Below are 21,340 nucleotides of genomic sequence, written 5' to 3' on the forward strand. Positions count from 1 at the left end.
GGGTGTTCCTCAAAAAATGATGCACACTTGGAATAGCTTGTATTTCACATTGAAAACGCTTCCCTTGCAGCGGAGATTCCAGATTGTCGCTGGCACCACTTTCGTGTCGTATCTTGCTCTAGCCTTGCTTACTAGTACTTCTGCCAACTCAATAGCTCTCGACGGTCACACCCCGAATGTTTCAAGAGCGACATTCTTTCGTGTAACTCCTTTCTTTTTTAACGCCTTGAGACAAATATACTACACGGATATCAACCGTTGATTTGCCTGTTTATCTTGTGAAGTGCCACGACTGTGCTTGAGTACCTAAAATTACTCAAATTCTTGGCATCATATAAGAAGTTTTGGCGTATACGCGCACAAAGCTGACTTTACTGCTTTCTGAGGTTACAGGTAAACGAGCTGCTCGAGTTACTTGACCCTCCTGGTTCTATCAGTTTAACAGGAGTTTTGACTTATCATTCGGTAAGTAGCCTGAGCGTCAGTATATCCTTGTATAACGAAACACATCTTACAGGGAAACGAAGAATATTTGGCTTTGACGGACGACGGGAAAGTTTGGGGGGAACAAACACTCCGTAAGCTACTGTTGTATGGAAGAAATCGTCCGAAAATGTGGACGTCCGACGTATTGTTTCTGTTGACAGGGTGAGTAAGTTTGACAGTGTTCTTTCTATTTCATGAAATGTTCATCAAGCTATCGTATTTGTTTTTATAATACATATTAACAACTTACCGAATAACATATCTTCTCATGTACGAGTTTTGCGGACGATTGTATAATTTACTAGCTGATTACTAGTACCAATGACGACGAAAAAATTCAGAACGACCAGTACTTCATCAGCAATTGGTGCAGCACGTGGCTAATGTCTCTTGATCCAAATAAATGTAAGTCTTTCATTTGCAAACATTTCAATTCAAACTTTTCACACAATAAAACTAGGAACATTACGCCAGAAGTTAGTTCTTCCAACTATCTAGGCTTAACCCTGACATCAGACCTTTCCTGGACTTTAAATATTAACACCATCTGCAGCAGCGCCTCCCGGTCATTGGGCTATTCAGGCTTCAACTTTCTTAAGACGCCGTAAAATGTACGCATATTAGTATATCTAACATTGGTTCACCCTAATGTAGAATTTGTTTACTCAGTATAATCCCTTCACTACGTTTATTTAGCTATGGTAGAATCAGTTCAACTAGAGTCGCTCAATTCATCTAAAGAAATTACAACTAAAACGCAAGCATAACGCAAAATAAAATAAATGGATCAATTCTTTCTTTGAACACTCGTCGTGACGTAGAAGTATAATCGCTAGATCATCACCGATAACTCTGCAAATCCCTCCATTCATGCCCTGAAGGTTACATAATTTTTTTTCCACGCGCATCGTTGGTAAAACGTACAGTTTTATGTAATCTGCTTTCGAATATCCCAGCTCCCAGAATATACCGCCTCAACGAATATCCCAGCTAAATGATAAGAATTATACTACCTGGCACAGGGGATTTCTAAAAATTCCGTAAATCTTAAACATGAACACCCTGTATGAACACCCAGTGCCCATGGACACCCATGAACACCCAGTGCACTCTATAGTTGGAGTGCACGCCCTATAGGGGGGCCCTCCAGATTTAAAATACGATCTTAAAAGCTGTGTATTATTTGTTTTGGTTGAATACAGTGGAATTGATTTCACGAGCCGGAAACATGTCATACACGTCGGGTTTAGATGCCACATTTTATATGGTGAGAGATGTTTATTGAATGCTACTCAAGAAACCATCTCGATAAAGTTAAAATGAGCACAATGTAGTTGAATATATTATGCAATGCACTCTGTTTTGCTACTTACCTTATCATAAGGATCCTCGGCACCTAATTTAACTAATACGACTCCCGTCTTAAGAAAGAATGGCAATCGAATTACCTTCGATAATAATCTCTAAGGAATAAATGCGCTGACAATTTTTGAGAATTTTGAGATGTGATAATTAGAATGTACCAAAGAATATTGCGCAACGCATGGTACTATGAGAGCGCATTTTATTAATTTATTTATAACAGAGCTTACAGCTATTGGCTCCGAGTTAAGTGTTCTGTCAATTAGTTGAGAAATATTAAAGATAACCAAATGGAGCAGAAGTGTACTGAAAGCTTTTTTTAGCAGTTACTCTACTACACAGTAAAGCATATACGTTTTGCTTTACTCGGCGTAAACATTTATAAGCAACGTGTAAACTCCATCGCTAACTATTGTATGTAGTTCGAATTAATACGTCTCAATTTTACGTAACAATTTTCACGAGCCCTAACGTGTGGGCCCTCGCAATTACTTTCAGTCCTTGGTTTATGTATTCTTCTATTCATTTTGTTTTACGCTTCGATCCCTTGTACATTGCAGGCGACGAGTAGTCGGTAAAGACAAGAAAAATAAAAAGACGCCGATTGCTGGTATGTTTTGCTTTCCCGTCTAACATCATTCACGTGCTAATTCTTGAGATTTTTTTAACACTAGTTTCAGCGTTTGACACAAATATACGCGTACCTCACGGAGGAACATATTTTTTTACTAGTAATTTATGTCGAGAAATTGCATTTTCACATTCTGTCCTCAATGAAAGATACAAGTATAGTTGTTCGCGTAATAGTACTAGCATTATTTTTTCTCGAACTTCGAAGAAAGATGCATAGCAACGAAGCTGGTCGCACAGCCAGGTGAGAATTTCGATGCAAAAGCGTCAAATGGCCCATTGAATGAAATGACCCGCGTCTGTCATCTGTAGCAGTGAACCGTCACCTGAACTCTATTAACATTGTATACGACGCAACGTCACGAGTGCGCGTCGACCAGTGTTCCCATTGGCTGTGACGCCGCGGCACTAGTGCGCCTCAACGGAGCAGAGTGGGCGAAAGGGGACACTTGCTTTTGGGTTAGCGTGCCAGGTGTTGCAATAGGGGAGAGGAAACCGCTGCGACGCCACGTAACCCTCGCTCTCGAAAGCCGGAGCGAGGTCCGTCTCTCTCTCTTACTTGCAATGAGCTTAGGGACTGCACAAGCCTACCGGCCTTGGCGGCGCTTCTGGTTGCTTGGTATGTTGTCGGGCAAAGACGTCGGTGGCATGCCGCACTGGCACTGCAGGTTGCTGCTGCTTGCAGGCTCGGGCAGAAGTACCGCTATGGTACATTACTCGCATCGCAAAATTCGAAAGACATCTAAGCGGTTTTCAACTTTACATTAATGCTTTGACATTCACAACTCATAACAATTATTTAGCTGCCCTTGGGTTTTTTATTTTTTTAATCATCTCAAGTACGAGGGTCGTCCAACTCAATCCAGGACTTTTTTTGTCTTTCCAGGTTAAAATGGACGCCTAGGGCTAGAGGTGTTTCCTGCAGTATAAACTGGTACCTGTGTCCTGTTACAAGTAGACGCTGCTCATTTCCCGCACTTCTGGATAGACTGTTATTCAAGAAGGCGGACAAGAGTGTGAACGTCTACGTGGAACAGCGTGTTTTGAGAAGTGTTTAGTGAACGAGGGCATAAAACCTGTTGAAATTTACAGAAGACTTCAGGCTCAGTACGGTGATGAGACACTCAGTCGCAGTAAGACACTTGAATGGTGTAAGCGCTTCAATGATGGCCGTATCTCTAATACTGATCATCCCGGCCGTGGGTGATCACAGCCCACGGTGGTCATTCTTGAGAACATTCAGTGCGTGGGGCAGCTGATCCTGGACAATCGTCGCATGACCTGTCGTGAAATTGCAAGGGTGCGTAATCTGTCGCTTGGAACAGTGAACACAATAATTCATGATCATTTGTTGTTCCGAAAAGTGAGTGCACGCTGGGTCTCAAAGCAGCTGTCTGCTTTTGACAGACACAGAAGAGATGGAGTCTGTAGAGAACTGAAGGAACGCTATAAAAGGGAAGGCCAAGATTTTCTGAATCGCATCATGGTATGTGGCGAAACATGGGTTCACTATTCCACCCCAAAATCCAAAAGAGCATCAATGCAGTGGAAGCATACGGAATTGCCACCTCCCAATAAATTTCGAGCAGTTGCGTCTGCTGGTAAAATGATGTCAAGTGTATTCTGCGATAAAGAGGGAATTATTCGCGTTGATTTTTTACCCCATGGTGTTACTATCAACATTGAGTATTACTACCGTGTTCTGGGTGATGTGCACAAGAGTTTATGGACGAAACAACCGGGTTTGATCACAAAGGGTGTGGTCTTTTTGCAAGCCAATACACGACCGCATAGCGCTCAACATACATTCCAAACAATCCAGGAATTTGGCTGGGAGATATTACCATATCCCCCCAATAGCATTGACTTAGCAACAAGTGATTCGCTCCTGTTTGGACCCCTGAAGGAATACCCTGGAGGAAAACATTTCAGCATTCATGATGAAGTGAAGCTTCAAATGGTGTTCTACAATGGTTCCATCGTAATACTAAATCTTTCTTTGCCGAAGCATTCCAGGTGTTAGTTAAACGCGGGGATAAGTGTTGTGGGAACGCTGACTTGTATAGTGGATAGGAGCCAACCGTGGACAAAGAAGAGGACGGAAGCGTGAGCAGTGGTGCGAGGAACGCGCGAGCTGCGGCTGAGCCCTTGGGCGCGGCCGGCCGGGACCGGAGATGTGGTCGTCGACCACGGGACCGAGGCGTTTTCCCACATTGGTGCCCAACGGCTGCGTTTGGGGACGGACTATGGTCGTGGGGAAGGCTGGAGGTACCCGTTCCACGGCTAGTAGTGACTCCAACCCGGCCATGGCGCGTGACCATTTTCGCGGTGCGAGCTGCATCTCTGGTGTTCCATGACGTGCGATTCCCCCGGTTCCTCCTCCGTCACCGTCATCGAGCCTGGCGTGGGTCCTGGTGGTGGCGTGGTCTTCTACGCGCTGCTGCAGCTCCCGGCGCCGCCGTTCGAGAAAGACATCGCCAGCGCAGGTGACATCATGCGCGCGATCGCGCCAACACCACCTCAACAGCGGCTCCGTCTCTCGGTGCGTGGTTCTCTGGTTCTCTGCTGCGGTGCGGTGTGGTCTCTGGTGGCAAGGCATTGAGCGGGCGGCAGCTCCTTCCGGCTACCTGCTGTGTGCACTCTTCAGAAAGAGGTCGGAGAAGAAAACTAGACCAGGTGTGTGCCAGGGGACGGTTAGGGCCTTTCGGTTCCTGCAAGACCTCAACATGGTTTAAGGCCTTTGGTTCCTGCAAGACCTGAACTACGAGGCTGCACCACCTGGTCTGCTCAGTCTTCCCGAGGAGTCCTTCATGGAAGCCAGTCAGGTTCAGGGCCTGCGGGTGGTTCGAAGACCTTGGTGACTTGGCCTTAACGGTTCGGCCGATCCTCGTTCGCTGCATTAGCAGTCTCCAAGGTTCGCCAGCCGGAAGGAATGTTATGCCGTCGCTGCCAGCCACCGGTGGCTAGTGCCGTCAACGCCCTCGCAGCGCAGCTGTGGACAAAAGCGTTGGCCATGGAGGAAGGAATTGCGCTAGCGAATGCTTGCACCCGTTGTACCGACGACCAAGTACACCACCCGCCGCCGACTCGTCGCTTCTCCTCGATTTGTGCCTTGCGGTGCACTCGCTGTGACGACGTGGCGGAGTGAGCGAGTGATTTTGCAACGCGGAGCAGCAGTGTGTGTGTGTCTTTCGTTGTTGTGTTTCTTTTGTTGTGATCGTGGCCGTGCTCAACGAGCGCGTAGTGTCGTCGCCCATGGCGGCTCGGCATCTCTCGTCGTCCGTGCCGCCGGGTTCGACCACCGTAGGCAAGTGCCCTCAGCGCCCTTGCAGAGGGCGTTTTCCCATAGTGTATACCTGTAGCTGGAGGTTATGTGGAAAAATAAATCCGCTTTCCATACTTTGAAATTTGTTCTTCTATTTCTTTTAAAAAAGTTCAGTATTGACTTAAGCGATCCTCGTAACTGTATCCGCTATGACATCAATTATTCAATATGGTATTGAACTCGAGGTGTTATTCTGATCAAGAGAAATGCCCTCTTCCTTCAAACAAACTCCTTGGAAACATGGAGAGCCATTGCAATCGTCTTCAGTATTTGCCTTGTCTCCGCCATATGTCTATTGAGGCCGTATTACTACGAGAAATGATTGATGAACGGAAAGAACTATCTCACGAAGGAATCGACAAAATAAAACAGCACTGAGGAGTATTGTCTCATGAGCCATGAATTGAGCTGCCAAGAACGAGAATAACAATACAAAAATACAGTTTTTTTATTTGCCTAAATAATTCTACGTATCTTGAAACAACCAAAATATATCCCTAAACACACTTTATTTGTAAGATACACGCGAAATATTTTTGAACATGTGGAGAGAGGGTTGGCTTCACTGCACTGTGCAGCGGAGATTGTGCGACTTTCTGTAGTAGTACCGGGCAGAGTTTCCATCCTCTGTCATGGGTACCTTTATGCCAGGCGCGGCCGTGAAAACAAACCTAGGAGGCGGCGATGGGGGGGGGGTTCTTTACATCTATCGGCGTGCACCGCCAACACGTCGACACGCTGTTGTCATCAGAATCCGATGATTCTGCGAAGTTATGCTGCTCAGTATACCTGCCGCCACTCTCAGAGAAGAACCATACTTCTTCTTCAGTGTCCGAATCCGACAAAACATACGCAAACAAACGTTTTTGTAGCGTGAGATACACTGGCCGAGGTTGAGCAGTTTCGCGTGGCTCCTGGAGAGCCATGTTGCGCATGCGCGAGGAGCAGTGACGTCCCACGGCGCACACCTGGCGCGCCGGAGCCGCGCCGCCGCCGTGCGCGCTCACCGGTCTGCGCATTCCAGAGGAGTGACGTCATAGCCGCGGCAGACGCACTGGCGCCGGCGCGTGCCCAGCTGTGCGCCTCCGTTGCGCAGTAGCCAAGTCTGACGCTGCGCCGGAGCCACTTGATAGCGCCTCTCCTTTTGTGGGCATGCGTTTGCCAGTGAAGTGCCAAACGTAGTGGTGCCCAAGGGTGAAGCCTGTGTCGGTCAGCTTGACGAAAGTGGTGTGGTCATAGAAGCCGTGTACGTGTCGCCGAACAATTCAGTTAAATACACTATAGACGTAGTGGCTACGTCTATACCTAGTCGTGCGCAAGTGAACTGTGTGTTGGCTGGTGACTTCAATCGTGCTCCAGACTCTCTTGCTGTTCCTTTGAAGGACACGTTTAACCTGGACTTAGCCAGTGTTCCAACTGTACAGACGATCCAATGGGGAACCACCATTCTTATTGTGTATCACAGACAGAAAATCAATTCAAAATACTGCGTTGGGGCCATAGAAACGGCAGCGTGTTACTACACTGACCACCGAGCCGTCTTTCTGGCAATAGAGAAGCAACCAGACGTTGAGCAAAAAAAATATACATGTGTCACTTAATACGTATACCGTGTGTGTGTCATTGAAGCAGCAGTAAGCATGATAATCAAGCTGATGCTAGACAACCACGAAAGCTAAGAATATCCAGCTGAATCTTGGCTCACGCGCGTATATCTTGGCATAGCCGAGCTAAGCCACTGATAAGTTTTTGTTTATTTTTTTTCCCGGAGCGGAGCCGTTGCAGGCACGCGCACCCACTTAGAAAGACGCCATTTTTGAATCCTAGTTGCCAGCATCCAAACGTTTTTCAGCCGAGATGCAAGCTTTGAGCGCTTTTTTATTTTTTTACTACGCCATCTGCTGAAGCCAAAGAGAAGTAAGCGAAATTCATCAGGGTAGTTTGAAGGCAGGTGTACGCAAGCGTTTGTTTCAGCGTGCACAAGCCCAGCTCGTCTTTGGTGGGAGCGGAACAAACCGTGTGGACTGGCTCAGCTCGTCTATGGCAGGGAAAGGGTTAAGAGTGTAAGGAGACAGCTTGGGTCACTGCGTATGTAACGCTGAGTATGGGCCAAATTGAAAATTTTGGCACTGTGTATGTGATATTGCTAAGTGCCCATAGTTTTCGAGTCCCATGTAGTATATATATGTATATATACAGGGTGTTTCACTTAACTTTAGGCAAACTGAGAAAAACATGCAAATACCACGTACCTGGACAGAACCAAGGTAATATTGTTTGCCGTCGCTTGGAGATACTCACATTTTTGCATTCCGGCTAATTAGATAATTAGTCCGAACGACTAATCAACTTATCAACTGCTAGAGTTAGATAAAAAGTGTCAATGAGAAGATTGTAGACGAACATAAGAAACTCCCGATACAGCTTTCTGTTGCTCAATAAGTGCTACATAAAAGTGTTTTCCGGAGTCCGCGAATACACGCAAACTGCTTCGAGTGGCGAGTCGCGCGGCAGTTTTGCATAGAATGCCAGTGAGCCCATGTAAAACATTGTTTCAGTTTCAGTTTATTATTAGTTCATACGATTAGTTACTAAAAATCATATACTGACACGGGTCCCAAAGACCTACGCCGGGACCCTTGAATATTGTTGTATAAAATTAAAGCGGAATACAGAGCAGGGAAACAAACAATGAAATAACCAAGAAATAAGCAAGAAGCTGAGTGAGGGCACATATAATGAGCCAAGGAAGCGGCCACATATACAATCACAGCTGATTACACAGCTACAAATTAGCAAAATAGCATTATCCAAAGCTAATCAGTCAGCAAATAATTTTAAGTTGGTATTTAAGTCAGTACAATGTTGATGGCAGCTTAATGGCATATGGTAGTCTGTTCCAAAGTTTAAGTGCGCTAAAACAGGAAGCCGTCTTTCCGTAATTAGTATGACGTAAAGGTAACAGTAAATTTCCTTGTGCTGCAGACCTTGTGTTATTAGGATAAAGAGGTAGATCAGGACAAACGAAGTTGGGAGAAACTTGCTTAATTAGTAATTTGAAGTATATTATCCCTAAATGATAGTTTAACAAATCTGTCACTTGAAGAATGCAGTTTGTACAAGGTCGTGAGGAGACGTTAGATAAAAAATGGCTTCGGGTTATAATGCGAATAATCTGATTTTGAGCGTACCGAATAGAGGAAAGTATACAATAAGTATTACCCATGAAGCAATACCATAAATGATTTCACCATGAATAAAAGCGAAGTGTAATGATAATAATGCTTCTTTTAAATAAAATGCACGTGATTTTAGTAGTGCTCTAATGTCAAATGCAGTTTTTTTTGTTTGATGTGCATAATATGGTTAGTAAACTTTAGGTGGGGATCTATTTAATGCCAACGAAAGCCGCATAAGTGCAGGCAGGAATGTCATGCTCGTTGAGGGTTATAGTCGGAGAGCAAGGTGAACGTCTCTGTGATAAATTAAGTATGATGAATTGTGTTTTCGTAAGGTTTATAATTAGAAAATTCGCGTTACACCATTAATTTCAGACCTGTCATTGTTTAGTTTCAAATTAGCGAAAGCAATTAGTTTTCTGAAAGGGGAAACAGTCGTTTCGTGCGCGTGTATTATATAGATAGTGTTTAACTAAGGCATTTGGCTAAATCATTCATATAATTGCAAAATAACAGTGAACAAAAATGGAGCCCTGAGAACTTCTTGGTTAATAGTTTTGCTTTCAGAGTAAGCCCCGCCTGTGTACACCGTTAATTAATGATTAAATAGAGAACGTTTTAAGATATTAAGTGCTGGATCGGAAATTCTAATATACTGTAGTAAACAAAACGTTATGGTTTATTGTATCAAAGGCTTTAGCGAAGTCTAAAAAGGCCGAGCTAACAAAGCATGCGAGATCAAGTGAAAGTCTAATGTAATCACGTTATGATAGCAAAGCCAAGTTAGTCGAGACTCCTGAGCGAAAACCCAAATGCCAAGGATTTAGCACTAAATTTGTTAAGGTAGCTGTTAAAATGGCGAACTGATAACTTTTCAAAAACTTTACTAATTGAACATAAAATACATATAGGACCACAGCTAAAGACTTTGAGCTTTGTCCCAGTTTTTGTGAACAGGAATTAGCTTAGCTGTTTTATCTAGGGAATATACCAGTTTTGAACATCAAAATAATTAAATACCTGAAAGCAACAGAAATAGTTGGAGCGACAAACTTTGAATGGAATGTGGACATTTCATCAAGGCCAGGACTTGTGTGCTTCAAGTTCGAAATCTTAGTAAGGACTTCAGAGGTTATGGGAAATCAAAAGAATGATTGGCTCGCGTGAAAGTCAGAAGAAACATGGGTCGTCTTATATATTTCATAAAAGTGGTTACTGAACACATGGGCAAGGCTGAGCGGGTCAGTGATAGCTGAACTATTTTAAATTATTTTTTTTCAGTGGCATTGCCAAAATACGGCACATTCGAAAACTCGTTGATTATTTGCCAGTTCTTTTTAAATAAAACTTTAATTTCGCAAATTCATTTTTGTAATATTGCCTTTTAGATTTTCTCAGTAAATTAGTCAAGATGTTGCAATATTTTTATAGCGTAACGCTAAATACACAGTTGAAAGGCTGTTTTTTAGTCTTCTCTAACATGTTTTCTTTTTTACTCGTGCTCACATGTAGCCTATGGTTGATCCGCTGATTACGCAGAAATTTAAATTTCTTTTTGCACTTCACAGTTGTTGCTAGCATGAACAGCTTTTTCAACAATAGAGAAAAAAGTTACTGAAGTACTTCTTCTGGATTTTGTTTGGTAGTTATCACTGACCAGTAGACTTTCGACAATTGCATCAACAAAATTTATCTTATCAAAAAAAGACGTATAATAACAGGGATCTGACCTGGGATTTCAATGTGACGAATACAGGGTAATGATCTCATATATCTGTGTCAGTTACACTAGAATCTGGTGAAGGCGAAAAATTAGTGAGGGCATGGTCTAAGAGGGAGCTGCTTCTTTGAGTGGGAATCGTAGTTGTGGAAGTGATTAATTGATCAAGCCCAAAGCCAGTAAAACAGACTGTGCAAGCACATACAGCACCAGTGTCGAAATCAAGTGTGTTAATATTTATATCACCCACGATTGGGACGGGCATGTTAATAATAATAATAATATCTTATTTCAATCAACTTTAAATATTACTATTACTAGTAATATTTTAAAGAACAAAGCTAAGGTGACATCGACTCTATAGCCTTCGCCGTATAATTCTTAGCACTACGATGAACTCTTACGAGTAATTTTCTCAACTTTGTTGCCTCACATACTTCTAAATTTTCCTGTCCATACCCGATTTGTGAGAGGTATGAAATGCATGTATTCGCACAAACATCCCGTGAGCGTGAATATGTGCGCCGTTTCTATAGTTCCTAAAAAGCTAATCCGCATTTATCCTCTCGTATAGGGATCTCTGTAGAAAACGGAGCCTGTGGCCATGGGAAAGTGATGATTGTTTCGTATATCCATAACCAGGTTATGCTCATATAACCACAGCGCACGAAATTGGTCATCTGTAAGTGCTACAAGAAAAGCTCATTGATCTGGATGCTCCTTTTTTCTCTTGTCTTTGTATCGCACATCCTTCCAGAACGATGAGAGCACATAACGAAGCAGCACATTTAAAACATCAGCATCCACTGAACCTCTACACCAGGAACATATTTCGTGAGATTCATTATCGCCGTGAGAACTCGCAGATAAGTAGTAGTAGTAGTAGCTGTCTTTTATTATTGCAGACATGTAATGCATCACATGGCTGAGGAGATGGGAAAAAAAAGCCACTGTATCGCGGCTTCACAAAGCTCCCATCCCCGTAAGTAGATTAAGCAGTTGCATGCCGACGGATGATCAACTCGGTAAGAATATTGCAAACAGTAGTTTGAGCGAATAATATAACATAACTTACATCTAAAATTCTACATTACCGCAACAACTATTGGAACTGCAGAAAGAAATCACAAAAATATTTTCTGAAGGTTCTTATATGTTTGTTACAGACAAATAATTTAAACTATGGTTATTTAGAGTTGACGGAAGAGCATATTTCAGTGCTTGTATTTCATAATTTGTGCGCGGCCGTGAGAAATACCAGAATTCATGGTGTCGTGTTGTATAGCGATTTGGGTTCCTCTGTAAATTCGCAGTTTCCGACAAAAAGTAATTCTGTGCTTAATTTGCGACTTATACAAGCAGAGAATACACATAGGATAAAGAGCGATAACTTTCTTAACTCGTTCCGCCGGTGCATCATTTGTTCCCGCTCATTTTGGCAGTTCTAATTTTATGGCTTGCCTTGCCATTCTGCATTGTACAGAATAACTGGCCTTTGTGAATGCCATCCAACTGGAATTTTTCTAATTTTGATAACTTGTTCTATGGTATTAGTCTGCAGTGTCTTCACTATGGGTGCAAGTTTTTTATTAGCTATAAAAGGATTTTATCAGTTCCTGGGCCGGTGTTAGTATGGACATTTTCTTCTGCTTTATTGCAGTAAATGTTTGCTATGGTATATCATGCTTATCTGATGATAGTACCCTGAAAGATAAGCAGGGTAATATCATCGGCAGTTTCGATGACATACTAAAAGCCGCGGAAGAATTCTGTACTTACCTGTACAGTGCCCAGAGCAGCCAAGCTACTTTCATTGGAAGTAGGAATGAACAGGGGACAGAGGCTCCTTCTATAACAAAAGTGGAAAAAAAAGCTTGCAATTTTGCATTTAAGTCGCCCATGGCTACAGTATACTGAGTTTCATCATCATCATCATCATCATCATCAGCCTATATTTATGCCCACTGCCGTACGAAGGCCTCTCCCTGCAATCTCCAATAACCCCTGTCTTGCGCTAGCGTATTCCAACTTGCGCCTGCGAATTTCCCAAATTCATCATCCCGCCTGGTTTTCTGCCGCCAAAATAATATATATATATATATATATATATATATATATATATATTGCCGAGAGCTAGTTGGGCTATACTAGTTGACGTGCAACTAAACTAGGCAGGCCCACTAAGCTTCATCAAAGTCATTCCCCCACCGGAACAGGAATTGGCCTCCCTGGTGCTGTATTCGGCCAACACCTCCCACATGACTCCGACAATACTGAACTTGCACCTTTCTTATTGCTAATTCAAAGTCTTCACAAAACTGTTCTATTCATCGTGACTGGAGGTTGGGGAGTAGGCCTGTACTACCATCATTCTATACCTTCTACTAAGCTTTATTACGACGACTGCTACCCTCTCATTAATGCAGTAAAATTCATCAAGGTTGCCCGGTATGTCCTTATGGACTAGAAATCCTTACCCTAATTCTCTCTTATATGGAAGACTTCTGTAGCCGAGGACGTGGCCGTTAGTCAGCACTGTATAAACCTCCCCAGTTCTTCCAACCTCACTAAGGCCGATGATATCCTAGGCAGTGCCTGATAATTCCTCAAGTAGTCCTGCTAAGCTTGCCTCACTCAATAGGGTGTGCCTGTTGAACGTTGCCAGGTTCAGTGTCTAGTGGCGGCCTGTCCGGACCCAGAGATTCTTAGCATCCTCTGCCGCCTCGGAGGTCTGGGCGCCGCCTTGGTCACCTGCTCCGCAGCCGCTGGGGCCTAAGGGCCATGGGTAATTGTAGAAGTCATGAGGAAGGTAGTGGCCGAATACTGCACCAGGGAGGACAATTTCTGTTCTGGTGACGGAGTGACTTTTATGAAGCTTAGTGGGCCTTCCTAGTTTGGTTTCACCTGGACTACTGTAGCCCCATTAGCTCTCCGCGATATATTTTATTTGCCAGTGTCAGGCGCCACTCCATGCCTGGAAATGTAGTGGACTGGCGGGGGATTCGAACTTACGGCCTTCAGATTAGAAGCCGTGTGTTCTACCTCTGCTCCACGCAAACACCACTCATCCCTTATAGCCGTCTTCAAATTTTGCTCATTTTTAGTTAGACCTCCGAGTGTACTTAGATGGTTCCAGAATATTTTTGCTGCCCCTTTGTCGGTTTTTCAAATGGTATGCACCCAATGTTCACTTGTGCATTTACTTTAATTTAAATGCGCGCACGTGAGTGCCATCTGGTGGTGCTTCAAGGTGGCTTCCTCCGCTTTACTCCTCGTGGTCTCTTCGCTCTCGCTGCATTTCATCCCCCACTGAGCTTCGTGTTCGGTCTTTCATGTTTCGCGTCTTTCATCTTTCACTGTGCCCGTTCACTCGGTTACACGGATGTGGCATACCGACGAATCAACGCAGGAATGAGCGCCTAAAAGCTGAGCTCTCAAACAAGAAAAAAATTGGAGGACGCTTAAGCTTCACCTCTAAGAGTGGAACGCGGTAACATTCAAAGATACCTGACGGCTTTACACGCTTTCCGGCAGCTGCAGCGTTTTGTAGTCATTTTTACTGGGAAACGCTGGCGGTGAACGTATGCACGAAGGCGATCTTTCTGGTTGAAACGAGGCCTCTTGCCGTTGGCCGATTCTGAAGGTAGTGCACAGCTGCGCTAGAAAAATTACGTTATTTACATGTTTCTGTTATTGTTTAGCACTTTTAATATTTCAGTTTGAGAAGATTTGACATAAAAGGCATTCTCTGTCGGTGTCTCATTTCATGGCATTTGTCCGTGGGCTGTCATTCTCGAAATCTCGAGGAATAACTTTGGCATAAATGTAAGACAAGGTATGACCAACTTCAGTGATAGAGTGGTGTTGCAATATAGCCCGCATATACCGGATGTCATATATCAAGGCGTGGTATATACATATACCCAAAAATGTACGGAAAGTTTCGCTCACGGCCAACTTCACCACTGCCGACACCGCATTTTCCGCGACACGAGGCCCTAAATGCTCTCGCGTTGGAGTGGTCACGGTTAGGACTCGATACTCTGCCAAACCGCCTTTGTTACCGCTCTGCAGCCGAGGGCGCTAACCACTGTGCTACCGTTGCAACACTGAATGGTGATGAATATCTTCGAGCCTCTGCACGTGGTTGGGTTCTGCCTGGCGGGCGATTCACAAGATAGTAGAGCGAGCGGCTTCGGAGCGAGCACGGCGAGTTGCAGGCGCTCGCTCTGCCTTTCGCGTTGTCGGGGATCCGTAGACGCCGTCGCCAAAGCCCGTGGACGACGACGACGAATAAGATGCAACGCGCTTCAGCTACCAGTCCGACTACTACGACATCCCCACAGAGTATGAGGTGGAGTTAGCCTGCGAACCCGATGAAGAAATGTAGTCAACACCATGGTTGCTCCCGGAAAAGTACTGTCATCACTCGGCAATGTTGTGTTATCGTGCGGAAATGTGGTGTCATCGAGAAAGAACACTGCACGAAGCGTTCTTGAATTACTACTCTAATGGGAACTCCGCAAACAAATCACAGCTGAGAGATAGCAATATGGCCGCTTTGACGCCTTGCGTTGTTGCGACCTCATAAGCAACAACAATGCACTCGGAAACCTAAACAGTACCACTAAACTCAGTAACATTTCGCCGCAACACTAAGCTCAGCCATATAACTCAGCGACACACTCAGCTACACATTCAGCGACAAGTAATTCTCTGGCATTTGCACATCCTAAAAATACTTAGGTGTCACCACAGTTATTTGCATATCGCGGACAATGAAGTGCGGTTATTTGTACCACACCCATAAGATTATTCATTCAGACATAGTTCCTGTGATACATGCTGCCATCTAGTGAAAGCGGGGAGACATAGTCCCCCGTGACTGTGCGTGCTCGGTGATCTGGCAGCGCGTGCTCTTCTTCTTGAGATACAACACGTCTGAGAGAGCTTTAAACGTGTTGGTATGTGAGTCCTCGTCTGGCCGTCTCGCTCTTCCTTCCTGGCTACAACATGGTGTCAGAAGAATAGGTTCTACCAACGGACATTGGCTACTAGTCCTCCTCCATGCGAAGGACGGTGCCAGCAAGGAAACGACGATGAGCTGCTTCCTGGTCGCACATGTCGGTACTCAAGCAAAGCGACCCTTAATGTTCGAGGCCATGGCGTCATTCGTAATACAACCGCCGGACACCTTCAACTTTTCGTCGCCGAACGAGTGGCCGAAGTGGAAAAAAAGATTTGAACGTTTACGATCCTCTTCAGGGATGTGCGTTAAGCCCGAGAAGCATCAAGTAGACGCGCTTTTCTACATCATGGGCGAGCAAGCCGAGGAAATATACGCCTCTTTTGCTTTCTCTGAAGAGAACTCCAAGAAATTCGACGCAGTCATGGAGCAGTTCGACAAATACTTTATCCCGCGACGCAATGTAATCTTTGAACGAACCAGATTCAACACCAGAGTGAAACAAGACGCGGAGTCGCCCGAAGATTTCCTTACTGAGCTTCAAACACTTTCGAAAGACTGCGAGTTCCGCATTCTTCGAGAAGAGTTCATGCGCGACGGCGTCGTAGTTAGGATAAAATATAAGCAGCTATCCGCCAGGCTACAGCTCGACGCAGACCTCAATCTTCAGAAGGATCTTGAGTCCGTCCGTCAGATCGAGAGCATCCGTCAGCAACAGGCCGAACTCCACAAGGAAACGCCATGTCTGAACAAAGTTGCGACCGCTCCCCAATCTACTTGACGTACTTCAAAACAGGAAAAAAGCTGGCAGCTATTCACATGGGACAAACAAGCCTTATTCATCCTGCGGTAAAAACGGCATGCAGAAACCATGCCGTTGGTGTGGTCAAGAGCGTCACCCTCGTACTCTGTGCTCAGCCCGCTCGGACGTCTGCAGGAATTGCAGAAAAAAAAGGGTCATTACGCCTCCGTATGCATGTCGCGGAGCCTCGATTGTGTCAAAACGCAGCAAGTCAATATTTAGAAGCATGATTCCTCAGAGTAATCAAGACGTCGGATGCTAGAACGCGGGAGGCAACAATCTTGATTCAAGGTCAGCCAGTAGATTTCAAAATTTACACTGGCGCCGAGGAAACAGTCCTCCCGAAGCAAGTATTTCAGACGCTCAAGGACAGACGTTTTCTCTCCGCTCCGCCTCGCCAGCTACATGGTCCAGACGGAAAGCTACTTCCAGCCACAGGAGTGGCACAACTCGAGCTCATCTACCACGACCGTACGACTACTCAGGATGTCTACGTCGTAGATGAGGTCCGCACTCCGCTGCGAGGCAAGCCAGCGATCAAAGAACTCCGGATGTTGACATTTGTAAATGCCATTGCTGATAAAGTGAACCGGAAAGAAGAATTTTTAGCGTTGTTCCCGGGACTCGGCAAGTTGTACAAGGAACACCAAATTCAGCTGCAAGCAGGAGCGAAACGTTTTGCGCTCAGCTCTCCTAGGCGCATCCAAATTCTTTTATACGAAATGACCAAGTTGGAACAACAAAGAATGCAGAAACTTGGCGTCATATCACCTGTTAATGAGCCGACTGAGTGGTGTGCACTAATGGTAGTCGTCCCAAAACCCTCCGGGAACGTGAGAATCTGCGTGGACTTCACAGAACTGAGCACACTCTCGGACTTCTTCATGGAGCTAAAGTGTTTTCCAAACTGGACGCTAACTCTGGAATCTGGCAAATTCCACTTTGTGTAAGGTTCTAAAAAGATCACCACGTTCATCTCACCTTTTCGACGCTTCTATTTCAACGGTTGCCGTTTGGAATTGCGTCTGCTCCTGAACACTTCCAGAAACAGATGTCATGTATATTACAAGGCGTCAGTAGGGTTGTCTGTCACATGAACGATATCTTTATCTGGGGTTCAAATAAGCATGAGCACAACGAGACACTAAGAAATGTGCTGCAGCTACTCGTCAAGGCTAGAGTGACATTGAATGAAACCAAACGATTCTTTAATGTCCCGCGCCTCGCGTTCCTTGGACACTGGCAAGACCAAGGCGGAATACGACCCAAAGAAAATTAAAGCCATTATGAAAATGGAGAGCCCAAGAAACAGGGCCGAGCTGCAGAGAATTCTTGGAATGGTAACATACTTTGCCACATTTGTTGCCAATCTCTCTGAAGTCCTGCAACCACTTACTCTTTTGCTGTCGAAGAAGCAAGAGTTTGCTTGAGATGCTCCACAACAGCGGGCGTTCAAAAGACGGAAGTCGGTGCTCTCGTCTCGCCCTGTCCTTGGAGTTTACGATCCAACAAGAGAAACCATCGTCACTGCAGATGCATCTTCCTTTGGACTAGGTGCATTAATCCGGCAGAAGCAAACGAATGGCAGGTTTTCTATAATCGCTTATGCTTCACGATTACTCTCAGAGACCGAAAAGCGTGACGCGCAAACAGAGAAAGAGGCTCTTGCTCAAGTCTGGGCATGTGACAAGTTCAGCGATTATCTTGTCGGCAAGCTGTTCAAGCTGGAGCCAGACCATAAGCCGTTGGTTCCCATCTTCACTTTGAAGAGCCTTGACGACCTCACACCCAGATTAGAGAGGTTAAAGATGAGAATGATGCGATACCAGTACGAGATTGCATACGTTACAGGCAAAGAACTTCTAGCCGCAGACATCTTTCCAGAGCGCCTCTCCAAAAATAGAAGACGCAGAGCTCGAAGAAAACGTGGAAGCTTTCGTATGCTCTTTGAAAACCTCTTTTCCCATAAAGGAACACTGCCTTCAATGGTTAAAGGCATACGAACAAACAGACCCTGTTTCCGCACAACTTCGCCGGTGGAGCAAGTAAAAACAGTGGCCCTCCAGGCGAGCTTTACCAGTGGATCTAAAACACTTCTACGAGCATCGACACCAGCTCGCTCTGGAGAACGATTTACTCCTCTACGCTGCTCAGCAAAGACACTTGTTCAACAAAGCTACTTGCTCGAGCCAGAGATTGTGTCTGGTGGCCCACTATAACAGCTCATGTCACGTCCCTGGTGAAGCAATGTCAGCAATGCGTTGAAACACCAAGTAACACGAAAATGCCCAATAAAAAGTTTCAAATTTCCAGAAAGACCCTGGTAACACATTGCAATGGACTTGTTTCACTGTAAGAGCCAGTGGTGGTTGATAGCAACAGATTATTATTCAAGATGCGCTGAACTGGCTCGGCTCGAGGAGCTTACGTCCGCAGCTGTAGTCAACCACTGCAAGTCATTTTTTGCACGCCACGGGCTTCCCGAGGAAGTAGTTTCCGACAACGGCCCGCAGTTTTTGTTGACTGAGTTTTCACTCTTCGCTCAGGACTACGCCTTCATGCACATTACTTCTAGCCCTCACTATCCTCAGAGCAATGGACTTGCTGAGGCTGCGGTAAAGATCATCAAGACTTCCATGACAAAGACGAAACACCCTTACTTGACGTATCTAGCTTACAGGTCGACTCCTGTGAAGAATGGGTATAGCCCTGCTGAACTACTGATGGGTCGTCGGGTAAGAACCAAGCTTCCTCTTAGTTCCACCAAGCTGACTCTCCAACTCCCGAACCAAGAGATCCTTCGGAAGTTCGAAGAACACTGCCGGAATTGTCAAAGGAAAGACTTCGACAGAATTTCCAGAAAGACTCTGGTAACACATTGCAATGGACTTGTTTCACTTTAAAAGCCAGTGGTGGTTGATAGCAACAGATGATAGCAGCAGATTCAAGATACCCTGAACTGGCTCGGCATGTCTGGGAGACCATTAAACTTGTGCGTGACTCCTTGTCTGGCCGTCTCGCTCTTCCCTCCTGGCTACAACAGTTCCATTATCCATCTCCTAACAGCGCGCCACCCTAAAACCAGCCATGCTGAAGATACCTAATCATTTTACAAAGAAAGAGTGCAAAAAAGTTAGTTTGATCAATAATCATGTTTGTTCATAGAAACTAACAGGATAATTTGAGCGGCATAAAGTTTTTACCTTTCATACGTGAAACAACGTTTAAGAAGCTCAGTTTTTACCAGCACATGACACAGAAGCTGCCGCATCAGTCATTATGTTTCTTGTTTTTTGTGAGCATAGAATATCTCCAGCTTCAGTAAAGTTACTAGATTGACTAGCGTCATTTGTCCAAGTATCGCGCGTTGGGAGTAGTTCGCAACACTAAGCGTGTTCGATCTTGAGCAGACTCGCCAATACATCGCAAGAAATTGTTTTTAGGCTGGGATCACCTCACGATGGTCATGGTACATCAGCTGACTGCGCAAACTATTATTATATAATGGGCACCGAAGCGACAATGTCCACAGAGCCTTTCTACTCAAAGTGTTCTAAGGCTGCCATTAGCAAATTTTTGAGGTAAGTTTTCTTAATATCACTGTTCATATTTCTGTGATGTAACAAAGTAGACAGGCTAACTCGTGCGAGTACGTTGGCGTTACTCATCTGAGCTACTACAAGCGACAATGGGGAAGACAATGGTTCAGTCGGCTTTCCCATTACGCCTTTTACAGCTGCGCGGTTATTGCGTCCACACAAGGCGTTTAACCTAAGTTTGGACAAATTTAAAAAATATGCAAATGCAACGTAGCTGGACACAACCAAGGTAATGTTGTGTGCCGTCGCTTGGAGATACTCAGATTATTTTTTCCGTTCCACCTTATTAAAAATTGGCTTTATTTAAGTGATCAATTAGATGAAAAGTTTCAATGAGAAAATTAAAGAACATCAAAAACTCTCGATACAGCTTTCGGTTGCTCAATGGGTGCTACATAAAGTGTTTTTCCCAGCGTGAAACAAGCCGGCGAATACACGCAAAATTGCTGCGCGATTGGCGACTCGCGGCTGTTTGCGAATTTTCGCAGGGATCTTTCACGCTCGGAAAAACAATTTTATGTAGCACTTATTGAGTAACAGAAAGCTGCCTTGGGAGTTTCTCATGCTACTTTACAATTTTTTCATTGCACTTTTCATCTAATTTTAACTGACAAGTTCAATAATTAATTAATTAAGACTAATAATATAATTAGGCGGAATGGAAGAAATTATCCTGAATATCTCCAAGCGACAACAAAGAACATTTCTTTGGTTATGTATAACTACGTATTATTTGCCTATTTTTAAAGTGTGGCACAACTTAATGTAAGCACCTTGTAGATCCACTTGCAACAATTGATACTGGAGGTTTTCTAGGCTTCCAGGAAGAAGTTAATGATGTCATGACTTGGGAATTGCATTGGCTGGGCAAGGTCACAGGAGCTATGTGCGGGCAAAAATCAAGTCATGCAGCTTTTGAGGACGCGATTATGATTGCTAAACACTCATTTTGTGTCTCTTAAGAAGTGATATATGTAAAACATGAAGCAGATTTGCTTTTGTCCTGGTGAACTAAATGTGGCAACGACCTTATTTCAGAGCATAACGACAATATTATAGTGACAGGCTTAGTAATTTGTAGAAATATTAGCACCTTGCAAAGTAACTGCAAAGTACTTGCTTGCTTCTCCTGTATAATTATTTTATGAAGCGTGAGAGAGGTCTAAATGAAGCATCGAAATTGAATTTATGTGTGGGTAATGGACGAACAAAAGTAAAGCAGTGTATGCTAACTACGGTACTTCTAGAAAATTGTACTTACATAGAAGCGT

General features: G+C 44.4%; 1 long non-coding RNA gene across 1 annotated transcript in view; it reads left to right on the forward strand.

The window, feature by feature from the left end:
* The first annotated feature begins 339 nt into the window (after positions 1-339).
* The window catches only part of LOC125940010 (uncharacterized), a 29,210-nt gene continuing 8,209 nt past the window's right edge, over positions 340-21,340 (forward strand). The window contains exons 1-5 of the long non-coding RNA XR_007463236.1: positions 340-465; positions 518-648; positions 2,409-2,458; positions 11,277-11,384; positions 19,914-20,051. This is a non-coding gene — a long non-coding RNA (uncharacterized LOC125940010). The remainder of the gene's footprint in view (positions 466-517; positions 649-2,408; positions 2,459-11,276; positions 11,385-19,913; positions 20,052-21,340) is intronic.

Source organism: Dermacentor silvarum, chromosome 9, assembly GCF_013339745.2.
Source record: "Dermacentor silvarum isolate Dsil-2018 chromosome 9, BIME_Dsil_1.4, whole genome shotgun sequence".
In the NCBI taxonomy this organism is placed as follows: Eukaryota; Metazoa; Arthropoda; class Arachnida; order Ixodida; family Ixodidae; genus Dermacentor; species Dermacentor silvarum.